General features: G+C 39.2%; 1 protein-coding gene and 1 long non-coding RNA gene across 6 annotated transcripts in view; one reads left to right on the top strand and one right to left on the bottom strand.

Moving 5' to 3' along the window:
• Positions 1 to 242: 242 nt before the first annotated feature.
• LOC139168320 (uncharacterized) lies at positions 243 to 9,237 on the bottom strand. Of its 4 annotated transcripts, XR_011559270.1 has the most exons (4): positions 8,487 to 9,237; positions 7,588 to 7,742; positions 6,034 to 6,218; positions 243 to 1,897 (listed from the first exon to the last, which is right to left on the bottom strand). It is a non-coding gene; the product is annotated as an uncharacterized lncRNA (long non-coding RNA). The 4 variants fall into 4 exon arrangements; XR_011559268.1 differs by lacking the exon at positions 243 to 1,897 and having other exon boundaries at positions 5,870 to 6,218; positions 7,449 to 7,742; XR_011559267.1 differs by lacking the exon at positions 243 to 1,897 and having other exon boundaries at positions 5,870 to 6,218.
• A 250-nt stretch (positions 9,238 to 9,487) lies between these two features.
• Positions 9,488 to 25,343, top strand: part of FLRT2 (fibronectin leucine rich transmembrane protein 2) — an 88,714-nt gene continuing 72,858 nt past the window's right edge. Inside the window, exon 1 of one of the 2 annotated variants that reach the window (XM_070753888.1) lies at positions 9,488 to 10,111. The gene's annotated coding sequence lies outside the window, so the exon portion shown is untranslated. Of the gene's footprint in view, positions 10,112 to 14,000; positions 14,607 to 25,343 lie in introns of those variants that run through there. The other variant, XM_070753895.1, reaches the window with a different exon arrangement.

Raw genomic sequence — 25,343 nt, 5'->3', positions numbered from 1 at the left:
AAGACTATGAGTGCTACCCTAATGAACCAATTTGAAAGTCGTCATCATCTTAAGGAATTGTTCAGAGTATTTAAACATCTAACTTACAATTACCCATTGTGGAAGCTAATAGACTTTGGCAGAAATAATATGCCTTCTCTTTTAATTAGAAAAGTTTCTTTCTGGATTTCAATAGGAATGTAGCTAGAAACATGCAAGTTCATTTTCTTACGACTACATCTTGTTGAAACTTCATTAGGAACTAGGTGTTTATTACATAAAATACAAGGCAAACAAAATGAAAACCAAAAAAAGCTTTCCATTAAAATGAAAATGATCCAGCAGCGGAATTTGAAAAGCAGAAATGTAGCTCCCTACTGAGTTAAAATTAGAGGGTTTAATATAATATCTAATTGAATAAGTTTATATGATCAACAAAAGTGTGTCTGTGTGTGCATGTATGTACTTGTGTAAAAAACCCAAGTATACACACACACACACACACACACACACACATAAATTAACAGCAAAAACCTTATCTGGCTAAGAGAGCTGCCAGGGCGATAACTTCAAAACTTGGCAAGAAGTCTCTGAGAGTCATGAACCAATTCAGCAAACTAATTGTCTCCTGCAAACTCCCCTCGCCATTTGTTTCTCTTTTATACCCTATGGGAGGGACCATTCAACCTGTAGCCTTACTCCAAGTCGAACCATGTTCCTTAGCTGTTCCCTTCATCTGGCAGCTCTGTGCATGTGTGCACTAGGAATAGGCTCCAGCTGTTTGTCTTCCTCACTGATATATGACTCCAAAGGCAGCTGACTACCCTGGCCCGTCTCTGCCTCCAATACAGAGCACTCATCAGAGCTTTCCCCAGACTCCAGGACTGGCCCATGGTCCTCCCCAATTCCTCACTGTCCAAATTTGCTGCCAGCTCAACTAGCCACTGGTGGGCCACAACACATATATTTATAATGGTTGTGCAGATTCCCAGAGATATGTGATCCCTTTTTGTGACCTTCTGACAAGCAAAGTCGATGGGGAAGCCAGATTTACTTATTAACAACCATGTTAACTTATTAGTAACTACAAATGCTCTTCTGTAGGGCAGATACTGTGACAAAGAAGCTTTGACTCCTAGTTCCTGCCAGATGATTGGAACAGGAGCAAATCTACCTTGAGAAAATGTTTTGGGCAGAAGTAATTGTAGACAGACTATTCCACAAGTGAACAGGCCCTGTGCATTATATTCCCTGAACTATATCAAAAGGTTACTGGTACATCTCATAGAACAGAGATACTACACAGCCACATCAAAGTACGTTGGTAATTATTTACTCTTTCACATTCTGAATCAGCTGTAGTTTCTGAATGGTCTTCAGAAGAGAGCCTTTCAGTAATTTATTTTGAGTTGTGAATAAAGCATGAATGATTGTAAGACCTCCAGTCCAGGAATGGTTGCAATTGGTGCAAAATAGGGATTTGTAAAATGGTACAAATCTTTCTTGGTTCCTACATGATTTTCAAGAAGAATCTATGAGTTCAGGAGAAGTCCAAGTCTAGCTAAATCAATCCCATTTAGAATCAAAGTTGGACATTTCTTGACTTTAGGTGAAGCCACGATTCTTATTGTTGAGCCAGAGCCTTTTTAAAAACTTCCCAGATCTCCACACAAAGCAGAACTTCAGTACCATGCATTGGATATCAAAAACTGAAAGCTATGACTACTTATTTAAGGTATCTAATTTTGTGTAACGTCACCCAATGGCTTCAGGAATACAGTATGCGAAATAGGATCAGAGAGAGAAATGAGCCATGAATGATTAATGTTGTTTTGGTGGCCAAAGTTGAAATCCAATAGAAGGTTTTGAGACAATTTGGTTCCAGAGCCTGCTGAAGCTGCAGGCCAGGTGAGGTAACCTTTGCACAAAAAGGAAAGAGAAGAAGAAAAAAATAATTAACACTACAGTGTTTGATGAAGAAGGGATGGCTACCACCTGCTTAATTACAAATGGAACCAATATATCTCTCAAATATGAGTTCTCTGACACTTGGGCCTTCTTCTATCTTTCACTTCTTGGAAGACCTTAACCAAATAGGAAAATATGGATCTAATGCAGGGCTGTCAAACTCTTAGCCCGTGGGTGGATGTAACATGCCCTGGCCATGCCCATGCCCAGTTTAGCAAATGGAACCAATCCTGATACATCACATGACACCACTGTGACATAAGTTTGGTACCCCTGATCTAATGTACCAGTATCTTCTTTTCTGGGTTAACAAAGTCAAACAATCACTTGATCAACTTGCTTCAATGAACTCAACAAGACTTACACGCCCTGACCACCCCCAACTCAGAACAAATAGAAGGGACTTTCATAATTCTCACAGTGGCCTTTCAGGTGACTTTCTGAACCATCCCTCTCCAAAATGACAAGATCATCACAGCTGCTCCGGGTCCTCGGACAGGGGTGGCATACAAGTCAAACAAATAATAATAATAATAACAGGATTGGCAGATGACAATTCACAGATGCAATAAGAGTAATAAAAAAACCTATGCTTTGCTGCTCTTATCATCAGAGTGTAATCCTTGTTGGATTTATTTTTGGAGATATACCTGTGATTGAATTTGCTTAAAGAAGAAAAAAAGAATTCTGCAAGCTGAAAAACTATTAGCACACCCCTGTGATGTTTTGGAGATGAAATGAGTGAGCATCTTGTGAGTCTGTATTCCATAGGAAGAGATACTGAGGAATTTCGAGAAACAATTCTCATATATGTGTGGTCATGTTTCTATCAAAAGCTAATTTTTTAAAAGAAAATCTGCCAAGTGAAGAGCTACACCTGAAAACATAGAGTGGTAACTGGATAGTATCTTTGTAACTTTCTTACTAAAAATATTGACAAATAGTATGAAAGATGAAGATGAATGGAAGAAAAGAGACAATTCTCCCAATAAAAATAGGTATTAGAGTTCCAGTATATTGTATAGACCACCAGAAGATTGCAAGTTAATTTTCTCAGTAATAAATGACCAAATATAGCACTTAATTCTTCTCTCTGAGAATGCTCTGGAAACTGCTTTTTAATAGCATCCTTGTAATTGGCTATTGATATCCATCTGTGTGAAGTGAGGAAGTTTGATCCCCAACAGATGGATAGGTAGATAGGTGAATAAGTAACTAGGTGAATAAATAGCTATTGAACACTGTACATTTCTCATCAGCATTTAGGTTATATAGAGATTATATTTCTCCCCCAGTATTCATATTTGCAAACTGAAGAATTAAGAGAAACCAAGCTTGATATAGTCACATTCAGACTGTATAAGAATCAGCAGCTGATGTACTATATAAGAGTTTCCCATGAGAAAGAATAGGGACATGTGAAATATCAATCAACTGCTAGGACTAGACTTCAGCATCTGGCAAATCCTAAACTAAAGCAACCTTGGCCAATTTTGGACAGACTTGAATTCTCTTGAGGTAGGGTAAATGGTTCCAAGCTATCCTGAACTGATTCAAAAACCTTCACCAAACCTGGTAGTTATTCTTTACTGTTCAGGAAGTAGGAAGTCTAGTAGATTCAGAGACTGAGAGACCCATTTGAAAACCAGAATAGCTCTTTTAATCAGATCACCACCAATTGTTCCCAATGCAATATCTTGGGAGTAAGGAGAAGTCTTGGCCCAGAAATGCTAGTTTTATCATTCATTCCATGGATTATTTCCCAGCAATAAAAGTATTGCAACCCACTGTATTAAGGGAGCTACAGTGGTACCTCTACCTACAAATGCCTCTACTTATGAACTTTTCTATATAAGAACCGGGTGTTCAAGATTTTTTGCCTCTTTTCAACAACCATTTTCCACTTACAAACCGAGCTTCCGAAACTGTAACCGGAAAAGGCAGGGAAAAGCCTCCGTGGGGCCTCTCTAGGAATCTCCTGGGAGGAAACAGGCAGAAGACCTTGACTTTATCTCATCTGCTTGCATCTCACTTCTTGCCTTTCTGCAATTAATCATCAATAGCTCTTTGTATTTATAATTTTTAAGACATTGTTTCTACAACACAAATTATGGCTAATTTTCATTAACATTTTAAATCAGATTTTAAACTACTATGACTTGAAAATTCTAGCAAAATTGTACAATATTAAATTGTACAAATTCTACAATGTATAAATTCTATACATTTTATTTTTCTTTTAGTGAAAATCTAAACAAAATTATGGTTCCTTAGTAACCACATTTTAAAGAACTAAAAATAACCTGCACTGTTTTCTGCAAAAATCTGGATATTTGATTTGTTTATAATGGTTTAGGTTTTCTGCTAATTTCCTCACGCCCTAAGTCTCAGGAGAAGGGCAGCATGGAAGTTGAATGAATGAATGAATGAATGAATGAATGAATGAATGAATGTTTTATTTTTTAAAATAAACTTTAAGAACCATTGCATGGTTTAGATTTTATAGGCAAAATTGAAGAAGATCAGAATCTCCAAGGTCAGAAAATGCAGAGGAAAGCTACATAGAAATTAAAGTAGAGCATGATGGCTACGTTTAGAGCAGTGGTCTTCAAACTTGGCAACTTTAAGACTTGGGGACTTAACTCCCAGAATTCTCCAGCCAACGATGCTATGCTAGCTGGAGAATTCTGGAAGTTGAAGTCCACAAGTCTTAAAGTTGCCAGGTTTGAAGACCACTGCTCTAGAGCATCAGAAACAGGTCAGGAAGCTTCTGCAGAACATTATTAAGCAAAACATATCTTAATATTCTTATATTTGTCTTCATTTTCCTCTAGTGTTCTAAGCTCTCCTCCCTTAGAGTTTTCCCCCCTTCAGATTAGGACTGAAACCTATAGCTAATTACTTTTAGCAACAGCACTAGATTATTTTAAAAAGATAAGAAGGAATATATTTGATTAGTACTTAGAGGAGAGATTACCATGTAGCTGTAGCTATGAACTAATCCTGGAAGAAGGCATTAGTAAACCATATCTGCATTTTCTTTTACTAAGAAAGCTAAATAGATTTGTCTATGAAATTGCTAAAATTTCAGCTTGATTTACAGAAGACATTCCTTTGCCTTATTATTTAAATCTTTACCCATCTTTCTATTCCTAGAATGTTCAAGGCAGCTAGAGGCAAAATAAAAGTAACTGTTAACTCATTAAAAGACAGCTACAATTATCTTTAATCCAATTAGAATCTTCTTGAACTCCTCTGAAAAAGCCTGGCCAAGAGGCTCTTTGCTTTAAAATGGTGAGTGTGGGTGGCTATTCAGTTCCCAGAGAGGGCCCTGCATAGCTTTAGAACAATGCAGTAGCTAATCCTCAAAGGGTTGGAAAATTTATTTTGTATATACAGTACTTTCTTTATATTCCTATCAGATTTCTCTTTATCTCTCTTTTTTTTCCTTATTTTCTCTTTTTAAGTTGTATTCAGTAATGTGCATATTTTTTATTTCCCATGCCAAAATTCAAAGATGAGTCCATTTAAGGAATGGTTTGTTTGACTAAATAAAAAGATAAGTTTCCAGTGAAGTACCTGTGAAGTCTAAGTGAACTGCCTGATTTGCAACAAGACAATCTTCTGCCTTTTTACTATGGACTTACAGTATATCTCAAGTCATTGTATAAGAGATAATAACCCAAACCTAGAAGTGATTTCTCAGGAGGCTGTGCCATTGTGTTCCCTGTCTTCCTTTGAAATAAAACTGCAAGAAGAATTGCATTATATGTAATAAAAACAACAGGAGTTTTGTTCAAAAAATGAGTTTTTTTAAGGCATTTTGCAACATTTTAAAATATGGCTTTTTTAAAAGCATTGCTATTATTAATTTCAAATCATTCAAGTAAATGCCAAGATTCCCTGATTTGGAATGGTCATTATTGATATCTCCAAGATAAGTGTAATTAATTATCCTTGTTAAAGAAAGAAACATGGTTCCACAACATGGACAGATTTTGCTGGCAGGGCAAGACTTGATTTTTCCTCCCATGTTTCCTGGGTTCCGTTTCTCAGTTTTGAGTTCAATAGATGCACAGTTCTTACCCATTTTTCCATATGCCAGCAGCCCAAGTCTTCCCCATTGGACTGCTTACATGAAATGCTGCTGCATGATGAATCCAAGTTCATGGTCACATATATCTTTTGAGAGCCAGAGGGGTCTGGTTCTGTCCTTCACCTGTTTACTCTCCTGAATGCCCAGCTATGTTCTTGCAATGCATCTAAAATGCCTGAAAGTGATAGAAAATAAAGGAAAAGAGGTAGTACAGTACTACTGTTGGGGATATATGAGAAAGGAACAGCAATTAGGAAAGCCCAAGTGGTAGTGAGATAAGGAAGTATTAGGAAGCATTTCTAAGAGCATCTTGCCAAGTGTGAAAAGGGGACTACATTAAGTTTCTACAGAGGTTTAAATAGATTTTTGTTTAAAATCCCGAGAACCTCTGTCAGTAAACAGTTCTGTGAGGAACAACAAGCTTGGCATGGATTATTTAATTCATAGTCTATACTATGGATCTGCAGTGTACTAAATCATCATTGACTCTAGATTTAAAAAAACACATTGTAAGTCATTAAGGAGGAAAAATAACCAAGCTTAATGCTAACCAAGCATTACTTTTGTAACTGATCTTTAAAATGGAAGCAAAGACAGTATAGAGTCTGGAATACAGAAGAGGCTGAGCTTAGAAATTTATTTTAACAGAATAACAGAGTTGGAAAGAAATTGGAAGTCTTCTAGTCTAGTTGCCTGCTCAGCCAGGAGGCCCTTCATGACAAATGGCTGTCCAAACTCCAGTGATGTATCAAGTCATTATTAGGGTTCTGAGTTCTGATTCAAATGCAGTATTAATCCTGATTTTCCTCCAATTTCTAGATTATTTGTTCATACAAATAATATAGGTTTTCTTTAACATGTTTGCCAAATACAGAAATAGAAAGGAAAATAACCGCTAGTTCATACTGCTCAACAGCAGAGCTATTAATAAAAATATAAATTATTTCTTTATAAAAGCAATCTGTTTTCATTGAGTGTGAAAACAGCCGTAATTGGAAGGCTGCACCAGGTTTTAATTCAGTTGATATCACTAGGTTGGTAGTCTTTTGAAGATGGCTTATTTTCTACCAGAGCAGCCATTTTCCTTTATTTATTTTATTTTAATAGAAGGAAATCTTTAGTGATAGTCCCCCCCCTTCCCCACACAGTGACACACATGCTCCATTTCCATGGTAACTATATTTTCCTCATCATCAGATCAGGGGTAGAGACAGAGGGGCTGAGCTGTATCTCTAGCAGCCTAGCCATCATTGTGAATTGTCAGAAAGGGTAGTTTAGTTTCTCCCACAGCTGTAAAAACACCAGTTTCTTTCTCTGCTTTATATACTGACTGAATTTCACATTATTGTTTTACATTCAGTTTGGGTTAATTCTTCCTCCCCATTAAAAAAAAAGTAGAACTGACTTTCATTTTTCCTCCTCCCCTTGAGCTGAAGAGACTGGATGGCTCTGAGAAAGCTGGGCTGGATTAAACCCAAGAGAGCTTGTATAGAGACGATTGCAGCCTCAATGAATGACTTGATTAATCGGTCAACAAAGAGCACCTGTTCGGTCCATTTCTGCATGCAGCTTGGTTGATTTTCTTATGGATAATGGCAAGAGCCTAGAGGAGCTCAGCGTCATCGAGAAGGCCACACATCTCCCGTTCTTGTCACACTGATCCACTTCGACCTTTCCTGTGTGATTTCTTTTTTCCAAACTAGGGAAAAGAATCCGAACAAGAATTTACGGTACAAAACAGCACTTGTGTTCAAGCAGGGTTTAAAAAGTTAAGTGATCGAGCCACAGCCAAGATAAATAATAGAAAGACAGACAGAAAAGCGGGTGGGGGGGAGGAATTGAGAGAGATAAATCATGCCACATGAAAGCAATAGAGGGATAAGGAAGAAGCGCGGGCTTAGGGGGGCTAAGGCGAACATGTCCTCGCTTGTCGGCTCGCCCCGGCGCTGCGAGCAGCAAAGCGAACGCTCGCGTTCCTCTCAGCCTCTGATGCTCTACTGCCACCTTGGCTAAGTCGAAGGGTTTGCAGCGCGGCAGTTCAAACCCCTCGCTCCTCCCGCTCGGCTCTTCTTCCCTTGTTCTTTTTCGCGCAAGCGGCCGCGCGTACCAATCCTGCCGTTGTTTCCACGGTCTTGCTAGAAGGGTAAAAAAAACACACCAAAACCCAAAACTCTCGAGGGCGACGTGGACGATTCCTTCCCGCTCTTCCACAAGGAAAGTTCCGATCTCCTGGCTGGTCTGTGGTCCTCCCCTCCTTTCCCAAGGCCCCTTATTGCAAACAGCCTCTTCCTTGCGTCCCGAAGAAATCGCGTCCTTCGCCAATTGCCTCTCCTGGGTTTTTTTTCCCCAGAGACGAATTTATGTTGAGGAAATCGAGCGCTCCCACACCAGCAAATGTACACACAACGCGCGGACACACACGCACACACACACACCAACGTACCCGAGAGGCAAGCCACCTTCTCGTCTTCGGTTCGAATTAGGCTGGGAAGAAAGACATCGAAAGGAACAAGATGCGTGCTGCGGGCGTCTAACAGCTTGGAAATTCCTCCAGTCTCTGTATTCAGTTGGGGCTGAATTGGAGAAAGCTTTTTTTCAGAATCTCCTTGACGTCCAGGATGGCCAATGAAGTGTATTGTAATTTGGAGCATAGTGATGTACATGCGTTTAGTCTCCCCCTCCAAACTATTGGCACGTCAAAGCTAACGTGGCCTTACAGTATGTGCAGACCGATCAGAAATGGAGTGGGTGGAGATGGGTGAAAAGGGATGCAAGAAGCTTAAACAATGGTGGCTTGGCGCTGGATTAAGCAGGAAAACAATAGTTTCTCTATAAATGGAAGGGGTAAGGTACGAGGCTGTAGGAAATGTGGAGTAGGAGCGAGGCAACGCCACCAAAAAGGGATTCCAACTTGGTGCACTCGACCCGACGATTCATTTTTAATTCCCATCCCATCTCCGAACAGCGAAGCGGACCGAGGAGGTTCAAATAAAACTTTGTTTCCTCTTAAGTCTATTAGAAGAGCTAAAACTCCTTCGCAAAAATCTTTTGGCGCGCACTGCAATGATTTCTTGGGGGGCGGGGGGCGAGCAAACTTGTCTCGGAAAATGGTCGGACCTGTTTTCTTTCCCTGGGGTGCGCCAAAACCGCCCGGGTGAAAATTGGCGGGGTGAAAAATTGAGCAGGTGGGAAGGTTCATCCAACCGTGATGTCACTCGATCTCCCCTCCTCCCCCCCCCCACCTCCCGTTTCTCCCGAGTTAAGACACACTTCGCCTCCGCCGCTCATTCCTTCCTTTCCTTCCTTTCGAAGAAGGGACGGCTAATCCGCAAAGCAATTCTGCCCGGGGTGGGGCTTTCCTTCCCTCCACCCCCCCCCCCCCCGCCCTTAGCGTGTTGCGTGCCTGCGTGTGCCGCTTCCTCGAGCAAACCTGTCTCCAGACGCGGCGGGACCAGTCATAACAAAAAACCCGTCCCCCCGCCAGGAGGAACGTTGGAACGCGGCTCCGCTCTTCCTTTTAAAGCGCCGCGCCCGCAAAGGGTTAAGCGGCCGGCGCTGCCTCTCGCTCTTTGCTTTTAGACGGCGGAGTTTCGAAGAAGGCGCTGAGCGGGCGAGGCGAGGCGGCGCGGCGCGCGGCAGCTAACACTCGCTTAGAAGCCCTTTTCCGGCTCGTTTGGGAAAGACGTTCAACCGCGTTTTGCTCTTTAGACCCCGGACCTCCATCATCCACTCCGGAGAAATCTGCTGTTGGGGGCTTAAGGAAGAGGGAGCAGCAGATTTTCGAAGCGTACCGGCCGGACGTGGCGTCGCGGGGCGGCTGCGATTGAACCGCCCGGGTTGAGCGAGCCATCTCCGGGGAGGTCGTCTTTTCACGCTTTTCGCGCGGAGCGCTGCGATTATGAGGACGATCTTGGCTCTGGCCAGCTATGGAACCAAGCCAGACCTTGGCGGTGATCCTTAAACCAGTACAATGCCGGGACTGAGCTGCTTCGCTCTCCACCTTCCTGACCCAGTGGGGTTTGGGTGAGATCCAGCTGCAGACCAACCGCGCGACCGTCGTCTCCACAGGTAAAACGGCGTCCTTAAAATAAATAAATAAAATATTTTATTATCCCCCCGCCCCCCAGCCGCTAGAAGTAAACGATGGAGCGAGCGATCCAGAAATGAATAAGCCAAGGACTTAGTGGGACGCGTTTCGCCAAAGTTTAAAGTTGCGTTTGGAGGAAGGGACAGCGGGAAAGGAGGTTGGGTTCTTGGGAAGTCTAGCAAAATCGAGTAATAGGTTCTTGGGAAATCTAGCAAAATCTAGTAGTAGTCTCCATTCAGTAATCCAGTAGTAATCAGCGGAGTGGTGGTGCTTGAAACCACTCGTTCTCCGGTTCTTTTTCTTTTCTTTTTTACATCACTGCCAATTTTGATTATCCGCATGGTAGGTTCAGTTCGGTAAGGGGCGGTTGGGCACATTGAAACACGCCACGCACCGCCATGGAGAGGATCGATTTTTCTCACCCCCAACATTCTGTTTTCTTCCCTCAAAATGATCCCCGACAAGTTGGATCCTGGCATGCGTCGCTAGCTGAACTGTGTTTTCCCATTCCTAAGCCGCCGCGCTTTTTAGCGAAGAAAGGGAGGGGGAGTGTATCTGTTGTAGGCTTGGTGGTTGCGTCGCTGAAACCTTGGCTGTATCCAGTGGCGAAGCAGCTTGGATGAGTTTAAAAGGATTATTACAGGCAAGCAAAAGGCATTGATTCAGTCGGGAGGGTGACTACTGGGGGGGGGGACCCTCCCTCTTTCCTTTTCTCCCCCTCCCTTATCCCATGCGTAAAGAAACAAAGACCTTAAAAACAAGGGGGCAGAATAAATCAATTGGAAGCAGCGTGCTTCAGTCCTTCTGGGACCCTTTTTCCTAGTTAGCTCTCCCCCTTTTTTCATCCCAATACACTGCTGAACAAAATACCCCCTCCCCCAATTCTTCCCACCAGTCACTCTCCTGCCTCGCGAATTATCTTGTTCGGCTCCGCAAAAGAGAGGTGCCGTGCTCTAGGGCGGCGATTAATTGCTCCCAGCTTTCCGAGTCCTGCCAGCTAGCAAAGCACAGTTCGAGTTTGGTTCGGTGGCAGCTTTTTATAACAAAGCAAGCTCGTGTGTAGAACGGAGCCGGAGGCGGCTCCGTTCGTCAAACTCCAAGGCTCTCTCCCAGAGACAGAGCTGGGTGTAGCAGCTTGCCGAACCTCCTTCTCAGGGACTCGGCAGCGCACCAGCTATTTCGTGTTTCCAAGAGGTGGGTTGGACCCTCGAGGGGGGCGGGGATTGCTCTACACTGGCGAAGGCAACAGAGCCGCTCTGGTACTCCAACTGCTTGTTGGGGCTGAAGGCCGTGTCTCGCCCCAGACGCCGTTCTAAGTTTGGATGTGGGATCATCATCATCATCATCATCATCATCATCATCATCATCATTATTGTGTTATACTATTAGCGTTTCCAATCTAGTGCAGGTCAGAGGCTTGAACTGATAGTCCATATAAATCCTGAAGCAAATTGGGTCTGTATCAAGCTCCTGGCTTAGGCCCACTAAAATACTAACTACACGATGACCACACTTTCTTAACCTAGGGCAAGGGTCTCCAAACTTGGCAACTTTTAAGACTTGTGGACTTCAACTCACAGAATTCTCCAGCCAACTATGCTTAAATCTTAAAGTTGCCAAGTTTGAAATCCTCTGGCCTAAGGGTGGAGATACTGTCATTTTAACTGCCTGGCCCGCTATGTGCAAATGGATATCAGTGAGTTGGTCAACCGTCTTCTCTTAGCCTCTATCTATACATTTTTTCTTAGGCTACATTACTAACAGATTGAAAGTATCCTCTGACTTAGTTTGCTGTGTTTGTTCTGGGTGACGGGGAGGCACTGAGAAGAATGTATGAACACCTACAAGGAGAAAGACAAGTAAAATATTGCTAACCATCTCTTAGACTCAGTATAAGATTTCTGTTTAGACAGCCTTGGCCATTTCCTCACTAATGATATATGGTGTCATTCAACCATTGCTGCACTGATCTAAGAATAATGAATACACAGTTATTCAGCTACAATGATGTTAGGATGATGCTATAAATCAGCAGGGAAGAAATGGCTTTTCACAATAAAGATGTTTGAAAGCTCTAGGGCCTGCAGCAGTGATGGTTTGAGTTGCTTGCACAACTTGGTTTGAGTTGCTTGCACACACTCAAAATAAGTTCTAGGGTACTTAACAGAATTCTCTACCATGGAATTCTTATGTTAGCTAACACCTAATATTGGAGAATTGCAGTAGGGTTGTTTCTATTACAGTATAGACCTTTCACTTGTTCTGTTTATTAGTTTGATATTGCAGTTGCCAAATTATGAAAAAATGCACCTAATATATCCCAAACTTCCCTATTAATATAACCTTTCCACATTAGAAATTTAAATGAAGACAAAATGAATAGAAAAATAGTGTGGGCCTTCCAATACTTAAATAAAATCTCTCCAAAAGTTCAAACACATGGCATCCATTAATTTTCACAGTTTGATATTCTACTACTCCTGGCACTAAAAATATTGTAAAGTGTATAATCTGGATAATATATATTTTGAACAGCAAGATCTAGCAAGTACACCTCTCTCCTGTCTTGTCACCTGCATTAGCACTATACCTTTAAAATTGTGAGAATGTACTCATTTTCCTATTTGGAGAGTAGTTGATGATTGAAAACCTGTCTCTCCCCCCCCCCCTGGTTTATTGATTTACTCAAAACAGTATCATGTAGGATAAGGCTTTGTTAATATGTTTTTTGCTATTGTTAGGCTCAGAGTGATATGCAGAGATAATATATATATATATATATATATATATATATATATATATATATATATATATATATATATATATATATACACACACACACACACACACACACACACACACACACACACACACACATACATATACATATATATATGGTTTTCTGGTGATAATACAAGAGAGATTTCTGCCCCTCTAAGGGCCTATCAGTCTATTCCCTGATTTCATCCAGATAAGTGGTGAGAAGAGGCTCCTTAGTGTACAAATCCCCTTTGGTGATAATTCTTTTCCCCAGTTTCTCTATCATAATTACTCCAATGTGGTTTAGCCTACTTGGCTGCCAATCCTTTCGAAGGACAGTCTTAAAGAAATGAAGTTTCAATTTCTACTTGGTCTCTTACCTTATGGTAAAATTAACAGGTAGTGACTGTTGCATTTTGGGGGGGTGGGGGAATTTTAAAACGTTAACATCAGGAAACTTTAGATTCTCTTCAGCCTATATTTTCAGAGCAGGTGGAAAGCCTTTGATTTCCACTGTTCTTTGGCCAAGGAATCGCGGTTGGGTCAATTAAAGTCCTTAATATAGTCAACGGCGCACTCGCTGGAGCGCCTGTCTGCAAATTTATTTATTGGACTTATAAGGGGCAAAGCCGGAGAAGTTAAAGGCAGAAGCTCTGAGATACTACTCAATACTGCCTCCCGTATTCTATCTGAAAGATGAGCCCACAACAATTTTTTTTAAAAAAAATGAATAAAATGGGGCGGAGAGAAACTAATCCGGCCAGAAACGCCGCTATGGAATGCAGGAGATTTCTTTGGCGAAGGGTGGGTTATAGGTATTTTTGTTCTTTTTTTTAAAGGATCTTAAGCCTCTTGGAAAGCTTTCAGGTTACGGCCCTCCTTCCAAGCATTCTTTAAACTAGAAGCATGGGAGGGACTCCAGGAGTACGCGAGAGGCGGAGAGCGCGAGATGGTTATCAGCTGAATTCATTACTGTAAACATCTCCCCGGGGTATCAAGCGAGATAAAAAAAAAAGGGGGGGGGGAGCGCACAGCTTCCATTAGCTGGGAATATTCGGATCCGGGATCTTCATTACGCCGAAGTTCAACCTGCGTAGGAGGCGCTCTTTTGGAGAAAGAGGGACCTGGGGGGTGTCCTCGGACGCGCTTCCCGCTCCCCAGGTGGACGCCTTCGCGAAGTGGCCGGCGCTTCTCGCGATTTGTTCCAGGTCCCCGCTTTACTTTGGGGCTTTCTCCTTCCCGGGGTGATCTGATCTCCGGAGACCCGGAGGAAAAGCTCCGCGGCAGCTTCGTGCCTCCTCCTCTCGGCGAATCTTTTGCTTTTGCCTGGACTTGGTGGTGGCGGTGGGGAGACCGGACGCCTCTTTCTCGCGCGCCCCGCTGCTTCCCTCCTCCCTTCCCTTTCCCACCAACCGGGAGGAGGGCAAAAAGGCGTGTGCGCGCGCGTGTGCTTGCGCCTAGCCGGGCGTTCTTGGGGATGCTGGAGTCCCAGGCTTCGCGTTGGAGGAGAAAGGGGGAGGATGTGGTCGCTGCCTCGTAAGAGAGCGAGGCGAAGAAAAGGGAAGGAAGCGCTCCGCCGAGCTGGCCGCAGCGGCACCGGAGGCAAGCGCCACCAGCCTTCAGGGGAGAACCAGAGGAAGAGGAGGACATTAGGGCGCCGAGGTCGGGATCCGGCTTGTTTTGCTAAGCTGCGGACGACCCTCCTTCCTGCACAAGGTAGCCCGAGAGAAACCCGCGGCTGCTGCCAAAGTTTGCTCTGTGCTGCACGGCCACAAGCGACCGGGGGATTATATAAGCATCGGATTCGGAGGTGGGGGGGGGGCACTTAACTCAGACCTGCCAGGTAGTGTTGAGCGTCTCTTCTCTCTTCAGCAATTTTTCCCCACTTCAGGCAGATTTATTCCTTTGCCAGACTATTACAACAGAGGCACCACCACACTCCCCAATCCCATCCCCTAGTAAAGGAATGGCTGGAGATCAAGGTGGCACAGGATTACTGTATTATCAAAAGAGGCGGTTTTGTGTTGTGTGTGTGTGTGAAAGAGTGACCTACACGAAGGCAGAACCAGTTGTCTGGCAACTGGAGGAACTAGCGGCCATTGGAAGCTTAGAGGTAGTTCCCTGTTTTTCTTAACCGAAGTGTGTGAACCCAGGTGGATATAGGTAGAAGCATGCATGCAAATTTATCTCTCTCTTTTTTTTATTTCCCAGAACCATTTAGCACCCCACAACTTGTAATACCAGGCTCCAAGGTTGTGCCTCTTGAATGAATGGGAATATTTCCCAGAATTTGGGGGGTGGGGGGTGGGAGGAGAGGAAGAAGGAGAAGTTGCAAGGAAGGAATAATTGGAGTAGTTTTAAGCCTATAAGAGGAGATCTAGGTGTCAAAACAGACAGGCTTTATGAGATTCCAATGAAAAGGATGCAGGATTGATTTGTAAATTGCCTTGGTATTCTTCATATTCTCATTAATAAAGACAGACTTGGTGGCTTGGAGAAGGAGGAAGCAGGAATGGCATTTGAGGTCTATCAAATGCACAGCAGAGTAATTTTATGTAAGTGATCAGAGCTGATCACTTTGATCAAGCTTAAGAGGCAAAGGGACATTTGAAGGAAACAGCTGGGGGAAAAAAGATCTGCAGAATGTGAAAACATACATTAAATAAAATGCCAGCTGAAAACTAAGGGAGAAGCTATCAACTTTCTTCTTTGGAATAGAGAATCAGTCAACAGGAGCTTTTAATTAATTTTAATGGAGGAAATGTGTTTTAAGGCTCACAATAAGCTAATGAACTCCAAAGCACAAATCCATGCAAAATCCTTTGCTTGCATATAGAAAGTGCTGATTAGATTTCTGTAGTGGCTGATTCTCCCCATCTCTTATTCACACAGCACTCACTTTTTAAATGGTGGTTTTGCTTTGGCTTGGGCTTGAAAGAGAGCATTTTAATGTATGTGGGGGGGGGACACATAGGTTGGGTTTTTCCCTTCTTGCATACAATCATATTCTAGAAGTTTATTTACTGCCTTTTAGCTCCCCTGTGCTTACAAACTAATCAAACCAATTTAGAGCAGAAACTTAATCTTTTGCAGGCAAAAAGACCCTGACAGGCTTCAAAAATGCCTTGATAAAAGAAAGACCTCTCAGTTCATTCATAGATTTATTCCCTGAAAGTTGTGTATTGGGAATCCCTCTCTGCAGAGTTATTTGGGAATCCATTTGGAGAAAAAACAGGTCCTTGGTCAAATTATGTGTATTTTGTCAAGCATGCCTGACTATACTGGGTATTAAATTTTTCTTTTAATGCAATCTATCCCATATTTACAGCAAAAGAACATGATGGTTTCTGCTAATTTAGAAGACAATTCAGTAGCAGATCTTCTTAGGTTCAGCAGAAATAAAACGTAAATGGCAATCCTTTCTTTTGGCCTTTCTTTTAGAATTGTAACTTACTGGATTTTATTTTTAAAAATCCAAAATATTATTTTGTGTAACTATTTTTTTTAAATGTTCAGATGTGAAGCCATTATATTAATGTACATTTGGCTAAATGTAAGATTCCATCTCTGGCTCCTAAAGCTCTTATTTCTTCTTACTTATTAGATCTTTTATACCTTCCTTTTGTGATCAGGGTTTTTTATTTTAATTTCTCCATCTCAAGCAATGCCATAATGCCTATTTTGAGTCCACCAACGTCCCAAATTTCCTGTGATACCTTAATGAGGCCTAGCACTGTACTTTTATGTATTTTATATAAACCAAAAAAGTGTGATTTTTAAAATAATAAATGTGGTTACGAAAGAGAGGAAGCTACATCCTAGAAGACTATAGTGTCTGTCTGTCTAGTTTATATAATATTTTGGTTCCAATCTGGTCTCCAGTCAAAATACTGAGGACAGTTTATGGAAATCCAGTATTTAAAGAATTTGTTGGAATGTACACAAGTGGGAGAGGCAGAATGATTGTGAAATGTTATTTTTATCTACTTTTGGCTTTCACTCTGTAATTTTAATCTGAACGCTTTCTGTAGCACATGATCATATCCTGGTCAATAGAAGTGTTTGATACAGAAGTACTATTATCTGCAGCAGACAATTTCATCTATACTCACCATGAAAATGCATGCCATGGACTACAGTTTCAGGCAAGAATCAGGAATACAGATATATTTACAATTGTCAGAAAGCATAGGAATTTAGGAAAGAAAGAAGCCAACATTCAAGAGCACTAGTGGAGTTTTCCTCTGCTGTACAGTCCAAATAAAGGAAACTGTTCCTCTAAAAATAAAGTTTTGGTTTTAAGAAGGGCAGATTCCTAGTTACCAATGTACTCTCTGCTCTTAATGTGAGAATGAATTCATTTTTTCATTGGATTACCTTCATATAACTTTGTGGTTTCTGCCACAGTGATTCAAATTCAGTCCATTAGTGACCTCTATCTGTGAGAAGTATACAGAATCAATGCATGTTCTCCTCACATTTTCTTCTCTGCAGTAGATTGAAAGAAAGTTGAACTGCTTGGGGTCTTGATAATTTAAGGTGATTCCCTTGCTTGTTATTTTCAAGTATATTACCAGAACATCATCGGTATTGTCTATTAAAAAGCTAACTTTAATCTGGTTGATATGTGAAGAAGATCAGCCAGTGGGACAATGGTCTGTAGGGAAGGTTGTCTTGTTACAGTCATATAGAGTTTGAGCTATCTGGCAATCTTTGTTTGTTCCAAAGGTTCAGCTGATTAAATGATTTTATTAATAGAATAGGATAGGATAGAATAGAATAGAATAGAATAGAATAGAATAGGCCAAGTGTGTGATTGGACACACATGGAATTTGTCTTGGTGCCTATGCTCTCAGTATACATAAAAGAAAAGATTAATTTCCATATAGGAACATATCCATGGAAAATTACTTAGCAAAGAGGTACAATAATCAGCATCTGAATAAAGGAGAAGATGATCTTAGGTAATAGCTTTAAAACAAATTTCCCTGTGCTGTGAATACAAGCGGGTGATCAAGGGAATGCATTGCCATTAACAGATGTTCCCTTTTAAAGCATTATTAAATCCAGCTTTCCAGTACTAATTTGTCTCTTGCCTACATCCAGATTCATATTTCATGATGGAGATAATTAATGAGAATTGAAAATTGAATACATTTAGGAAATGATGTTTTGGGTTTACTGCTGAATAATATAGTGGCATTAAATCTGTCAAAAGACCATATTCTTTTTATATGTTTAAGGGTTTATTCTTTAACACATTTCCTTTACTTCACATTGGAAAAGCTTAAAAATGTTCAAGATTAATAATTGCCGCCTTTTTTCATATGTTTATGTGAGAAAGAGAGGGGGGGGGGAATATAAGAACTTTTGGTTCTAAATAATGGTACTCCAGACTGATGATGTTATTTATTTAAAGCAAGAAATAAGCTGTATATTCATTTTTATTTTTAAAAATATAAAGAACTAATGCTTGATTCCTTTTGAACATAAATTAAAAACAAAACAAAACCTTTTGGCTTCCTAGAAAAGACTAGCACCCTGAAGGGAAATAATCCAGTCTTGCCAGAATTTTTTCAAGTTCAGTCAACCCGTAAAATGCTTAGTTAGTACAATGCACTTTATTATTTTCAGTCAGTGGCCCAAGTTGTTGTGATCTTCCTGTTCTTTGGTCTATGGCTGGTGATTTACACAATTAACTGGCTTTATTTCTCTTTGACTCCTTCTCCTGACATAGTTCTTTGAACAAATCCAAGTCAGCAGTAGTGAGATCTTTTAAAAGAAAATTCTTTGTTGTACCGTAGTTAGCATTATTGGAAGGTGTTTCTCAAGCAATTTGAAAACTATGCTTAATTTAAAATATTATAAAGAATAATTGCCTGCTTTCCAATCAGCTTCTTAAAAGCCTTTTCTTTTGCTTTCAGTGGGATCAGACCTGCATTGCTTTCTTAGTTTAAAATTAACCCATTAATTTAGTTTAATGGGATACTTTTCCTCTGCATATAAATGGGGATAAGGAGAAGTTTAAAAGAAATAATCTACTTTATTCTCCACATAGATTTTGACCGAAAACTTTATTCAGAACAGACCTAATGATTACATGGTATTAATCCATAGGGGCTGAAGTATAGAATCCTGAAAATGTCAGTTGTGCTATTTCTTCTATGACTGCTGAACCCATTTCTTTTCATTTCAAATAAAATTTCATTATGACAATACACTTTAGATTTCAGTCTTCCAATTGTCAAAACTATTGATGCAAACCTGGATTCTGTACTCCCAATATTTCTGAATACCTATCACCATATTTTGTTCATTCTTTGAATAGGGAGCTGCTTAACTTCTTACAAGATTAGTCTTTTTTAAACTCTAATTGGAGATGTTATAATACATATGGAGTTTTGAGTCCATAATTATTATGGGTAGCTAATCAACTGATAAATTAATAGTGTGTTTTTCTCTGAAAGTTTATAGAGTAATGATTACTCTCACAGAAATTAAAAGTTTCCCCAAAAGTCCTGAAAGTAATATTTAATTAAATTTTATAATTTCAGTCAGTTCTTGATAAACTTTTATTCATATTGTATCAGAAACTGCAGAGTGTTTTATTTCTGATTCTTTTAAATAAATGGTTATGGAATTAATTTATTCTCTGATTTTGCTCAGCTCAGCATAGAATCAATTTACTCATTCAAAGACTAAAATAACTTTTCAAAGTTAAGGACAAAGTGCCCAGTTTAGAAATAAAGTTATCTTGAAATGAATCCGATGGAACATACTGCAGCTATGAACATACATATGAATTGTATGAACAGGCATACAATTTATATTGTGTTACTCAATTGGTTATATTTTTTTCATGTTTAAGAGTGCATCAACTATTTTCTTGAAATCCTATTAAGATTGGCTGAATAAAGTACTTATTCTATATGCTTCCATTCTTTGTATGAATGTATTGGAACCATTAGAATTCTTAATATAATGGCAGAATAATGTCCTAAAGGTGGACAGGTTAAAAACAAATTTGATTATAGTTTTTGTTCCTTTTAAAAAATTCCTTTCACCCTGTTCAATTTAATTTTAAGCATTGAAAAATCCCTATAAAAATCTATTTACTTTGATAAGAATTTTTGCAAGCAGTTACTTTGATGTTCCTTTCACTGATACGTGCATTTATAAAGCATATTTTTGATAAAACAATTGCACTGAAAAATTCTGATTTTTAAAAAATAATTTCTAACCACTTCAATAGAATGAAAATTGATTTGTATTAGTTTGTGTGAAAATGTATATAACTTTTCTCTTCCACCACTAGAAGCATATAATGTCTTCTGTTTTTGTTTTGTTTTGTTTTTTAGATACAGGCATATTTCATTGAGTTACTGCAAGCTTGATTTAAAATTGTAGCTACTTTAAAGTGTGGTAGGCAGTGATGAAGGGCCAAAGTATAAAATATATAAAAGCCGCAGGCTAAACTGCTTAAGACAAGACCCCAAATCAATCTTTTCCTTTTTCCAAAGTAATTGCTTATAAATGTGTCAAGCTGTACTTCCCAGATTTTTTCTTTTTCTTTTGATATTTTTGTGCCATCTGAATCAATGCACACATACAGTACTTATCTTTGAAGGTAGCTGCTGTAAATTTTCTGAAAAGCCAGTTCAATATCCACAGATGTAAAAGGTCAATGCCCAGAATGGAAACAAAATCCAGGACCTTATCAGGATAGAAATGGGTTAATGATGCCAAACATGACTCTCAACTGCAGCTGGTGGAACATGTCAGTCTCTTAAACAGAAGCAAATGGGAAAGCATAGGTTGCCTTGTGAGGGAAGGATCATGCAAACAGCATACACAGCACTATATAGATGCCTTAAAAATGGTTCCTACATTATGCCATTCAACATTTAAGTTTATTGAGCATTATGTATTTGAACCGACACAAACCACAAACAATTAAATGCTACCTTGAGAAAGATTTGTCAAAGCAACACATGAATCTTTCCTTCTGGCCCAACAAAATTTGAAAGAAAATTTGTCTTTTAAAGGGCAAAGTAATTAATATCAAGTTTGCGACCCAGATCATATTTAAAGTGCTTTATGTTTCATTAAAAACATCTTGAAATTGTAGATTGGTTGCTTGATTGGTTGTGTTTATTGATATATTTAATCCTGAAACACCTTCTACTTCTGTATACCATTATGGTTGGCCAGCTGTGAGCAAATGAATGATCAAATTGTACAACTGAAAGTGCAAGGACTTTTTTTTATAGCTTTAGCTAAAACAGGAGAAAATGAGATCACTCTGAGTGTTTTGAAACAGGAGGAGATGGAACTTTTTTTTTACATTTCTGACTAATACTTGAAATGATGTCTGAACAGCTTGCTTACAGTGAACTGCATAAGCTAGATGCCTAAACAGGATATACAGAACACCTTTGCATCTTTTTGGATATTGTCCTGTTATTCAAAGACAGAGCACCAAGCACAACTTTCACTCAGGAAACCTTGCTTATCAGTCTACTACAAAGAGCTCAGGGCAAACACGTTTTTAAACATACACAAACTCGCTGTGAATTATGGATACATTTTATGTAAGCTTGCACAGGCATAAGGACTAAAATCTGCATACCAATTTTAATTCTAGAGGGAAACACGTTAGTTTGTTTTGGAAAACTTTTTTCCTTCAAGACAGAACCATGGGCATCCTGGCCCATCAAGATCAATCAGAAATGTCCTCCTTTTTCTTTCTTTCTTCCCCCCCCCCCGCTAGATGCTGTGAGGAGCCAGACATTGTTAAACTGCATTACAGGATACAGAATGGATGCCCATGGTTTATTTCATTTCATTTCATTTCATCTAGTTCTACAGGGACTCTTGGCAATGCACAATAGCCAAGTTTATTCACATGGAACTGGTCTTTGTATTGATGTTGAAAGTTGGCCCATTGGAAAATGAACTCTATATAATCAAAGTCTTGTACCCTGTGTTAATCATTAATCATATCTTCTTATCTCACTTTTTGTAATAAAAAGGATTACAGGATCTTATAATCTAAACATCTTAAAAATAATTGGTTCCATTGTTTGCTATTAATTTCTACTACATCAGTGCTGGACAGAGGGGGATCTACAAGTGAATCTGAGTGATTTGAAGGCTATAAACAAAATTTTTCTGTGTACAATTATTCAACAAAGGCATACATACATACATACGTACATACATACATACATACATACATACATACGTACATACATACACACGCACACACACACACACACACACACACACTTTCTAGTTAAGTTTTTTTCATTCTTCTTTCTGAAGTTGACATGTATGTATTTATGTATGTATGTATTCAAACTATTCCAATTGCTGGCACTGAAGATTTCAGTTTGAAAAAACCACATTTCCACATGAACTTAAACTTCTGCCCTCTTTGTAGTAGGTAATGATTGAAAACAAATAAAATCCTGTTTCTTTTTTAGTACCTACTCTTCTAGATCATTAAGACACCAGTGAAGGATATTGGTGTTCAATATCTATGTTGGATATTGCTTGGTACTAATTTTATACTTCTTTCTCGCTGTACTATTTAATGAATCTGAACATACTTACCTAGATAGAAACATTTTTTGAGGTACTACAGCTAAATGTTGGATATAGAAGTAATAATTGACATATCTTTCCAATAATATATATTAATTTTATTTGCTTATATAATTTATTGGCCTTCTGACATTGCACATACCCTGAAGGATCATGTTAATTATAATATGCAGTTATTTTTAGCGATCCTTATTTTATATTATGCCAAAAGTACTTTTCTTTCTATAGCGTGCAAGGATATTTTTTGATGTGCATCTGTTTCAATGTATTTTCACCAAATCAAAATTGTATAGAATAGCTGAAACACAAAGTTTAATGCAGATAGAGGAATGAAAACATCCTGCAATTCCTTTGCATCAGTCCAGTGAGTCTCAGGGGCAATGCTTGGACTGTCTTTGGCTTGATGTCAGTGTGCTAAGTGAAAATCTCTTGTTTTTCTTTTTTTCTCATTTTTAAAATAAACTGCTGTTCAATATATTGTAAAACACATGTTTGACTGAAATAGTCTGGATTGTTGTTGTTATTGATAAATTACTTCTGCCATCTATTGAAATTTCAGTGCCTTTTCATTGTAGGAATGTCATGTTACACAGTAACAGTCTTTACACTGGAATAAATTCAGTTTGAAAAATAGCAATAAAGGATAAGATAGATATTGTCTTCTTAGCACTTTGGAGCAACTTTTTTGGAATTTCCCTCACTGTGCACTACTATTTTAGATAAAAGTATTGAACTTAATTGCTGTGCATGCAGCTATTTAACAAAAATATTGTACATATATACTAATATATCTATAGAAGGAATATATAAATGCCAAAAGCCTAAGGCCTGCACTCTATACAGAAAATTGCTATCAATTTTAAATAAATGAGGTGTTTAGAATTATTATTATTATTATTATTATTATTATTATTATTATTATTATTATTATTATTATTATTAATTAGATTTGTATGCCGCCCCTCTCCGAAGACTCGGGGCCATAGTTCCCTCTAAGCTGAGCAGTGAGCAATCGCTCACTTAAAAATCATCATCAACTCAGAGTTTTCCAAACCTGCCCAGAAGCCGAGAGGGAAAGAGTGAGAGGGAAGGAGAGAGAGAGGAAGAGAGAGAAACACATAGAAAAAAGAGAGGAAGGAAAAGAAAAAGAAAAAGAATGGGAGTAAGGAAGAGAGAAAGAAAATCAAAATCTAGTTTGAAACTAGCTCAACTATTTAAGTGGCATTTTGATATTGATAGAGTTGCCCTATTATGAGCTCACTGTTATAGACACACAGTACAGTATTTTATTTTGAAATTCTCTGAGGCAAAACAGGGTGGGTTTTTTATTTGTTTGTTTGTTTATTTATTTATTTATTTGTTTGTTTGTTTGTTTGTTTGTTTATTATTTCTGTGCCGCCCAGTCCCAAAGGGACTGCCGCTCAGAGACTATACTTTTCTGCCCACCCCCCAAAAAAATTAGAGGGAACACTGCTCGGGGCAGCTTACAGCAATGATAAAAACAATATATAATAACAAATCTAATAGTTGGAATCTAAAATAACAATAATACATTTAAAAAAGTCTAAAAAACTTTTTATTGCCTGCAGCCCCCTGGCAAGAGGGGTGGGGAGGATGCCGGGGGGGGGGGGGGGTTGTTGATTTATCCTGACTTTGTTTTCTTACAGGTTTTTTTTTTAATCCCTAGCACAATTCTACAGGATGTAATTCTAGATCTGCAAATAAAGAAATGATTTCACTAAATGTAGTGGATTGGACTTGAAGTACAAAGGGCTACAATTTAAAATTCTCAGCAATCAGCCAAAAGATAAAAAAGGATATTTGTTCAAAATATTTGACATAGGTTTTTTTGCCATTGATTTGTTTTGAACTAATCAATGTTTGTACGTGTATAAATCAGTTTTGCCATGATGACATCAGGATTCACAACCACTCATCGCTCAGTGACTTTGATGAAATCTTTATTGGATCAAATGCAGTGGGTTTCTCATCACTGTACGACACTCAGTTCTTTAGTGTTTCCTTTGATGAGATCTTTATGAAATCTGTATTTGATGATATACAGTGGATTTCTAATTATGATGCTCAGTTCTTTAATGTTTCCTTCTAGCCAGCAATATCTCATAAACAATCATATTGTATTTTACAAGTTGCAGAATGATAGTTTAGGGAGATGTTTCAGTCCTCATCCTATCCAAGCATCAGGAAAAAGGCAAATAGATGAACAATACGCATTCATAAAATTATTGCCAAATCTGAACTCTGGCATATGTCATAGTTCATAATCTTCATAATATTTTCCATACTTTTAATGTTTGTGGGGGAATCTTTTGTTTTACTTTGTCCATCCAGCCACTCAGCCAATAACATTAGATTTCTTAAGCTATGATGCAGTAAGGTAGTTGTCTTCAACCTGGCATTTGCCAGATGTGCAGTGAATGGCTGCAAAAAATTTATTACCATGGTGGGCATGGCTTATTGTGTAGGTGTGGCTTGTTGGTCATGTGACCAGGTAAGAGTGGCTTGCTGGTCATGTGACCAGGTGGGAGTGGCTTGACAATCATATGTCCGTGGTGGTTTAAATGTCATGCGACTGGTTGGGAGTGGTTTACCAACCAAAATAAGTTTTAAAGAGGTGCTTGAACTCTTTTTCAGTTGATTAAGTCACATTATTTGAATAGCTAAAAAAAGACAAATGATAGACAACATTATTTGTTAAGGAGCACAGTAACATTTTAAGTTTTGTTCTGAACCCACAAGGGTTCAGTATGGTAACAGATTAGGCAAGTAGCTCAATTATTGCTATAAAAGTTCAGTTCTAGATAATGATTAAAATGATTACAGTG

Source organism: Erythrolamprus reginae, chromosome 1, assembly GCF_031021105.1.
Source record: "Erythrolamprus reginae isolate rEryReg1 chromosome 1, rEryReg1.hap1, whole genome shotgun sequence".
NCBI classification, from domain to species: domain Eukaryota; kingdom Metazoa; phylum Chordata; class Lepidosauria; order Squamata; family Dipsadidae; genus Erythrolamprus; species Erythrolamprus reginae.
The sequence above is the reverse complement of the archived record's forward strand: the minus strand, read 5'-3'. Positions and strand labels throughout refer to the sequence as shown.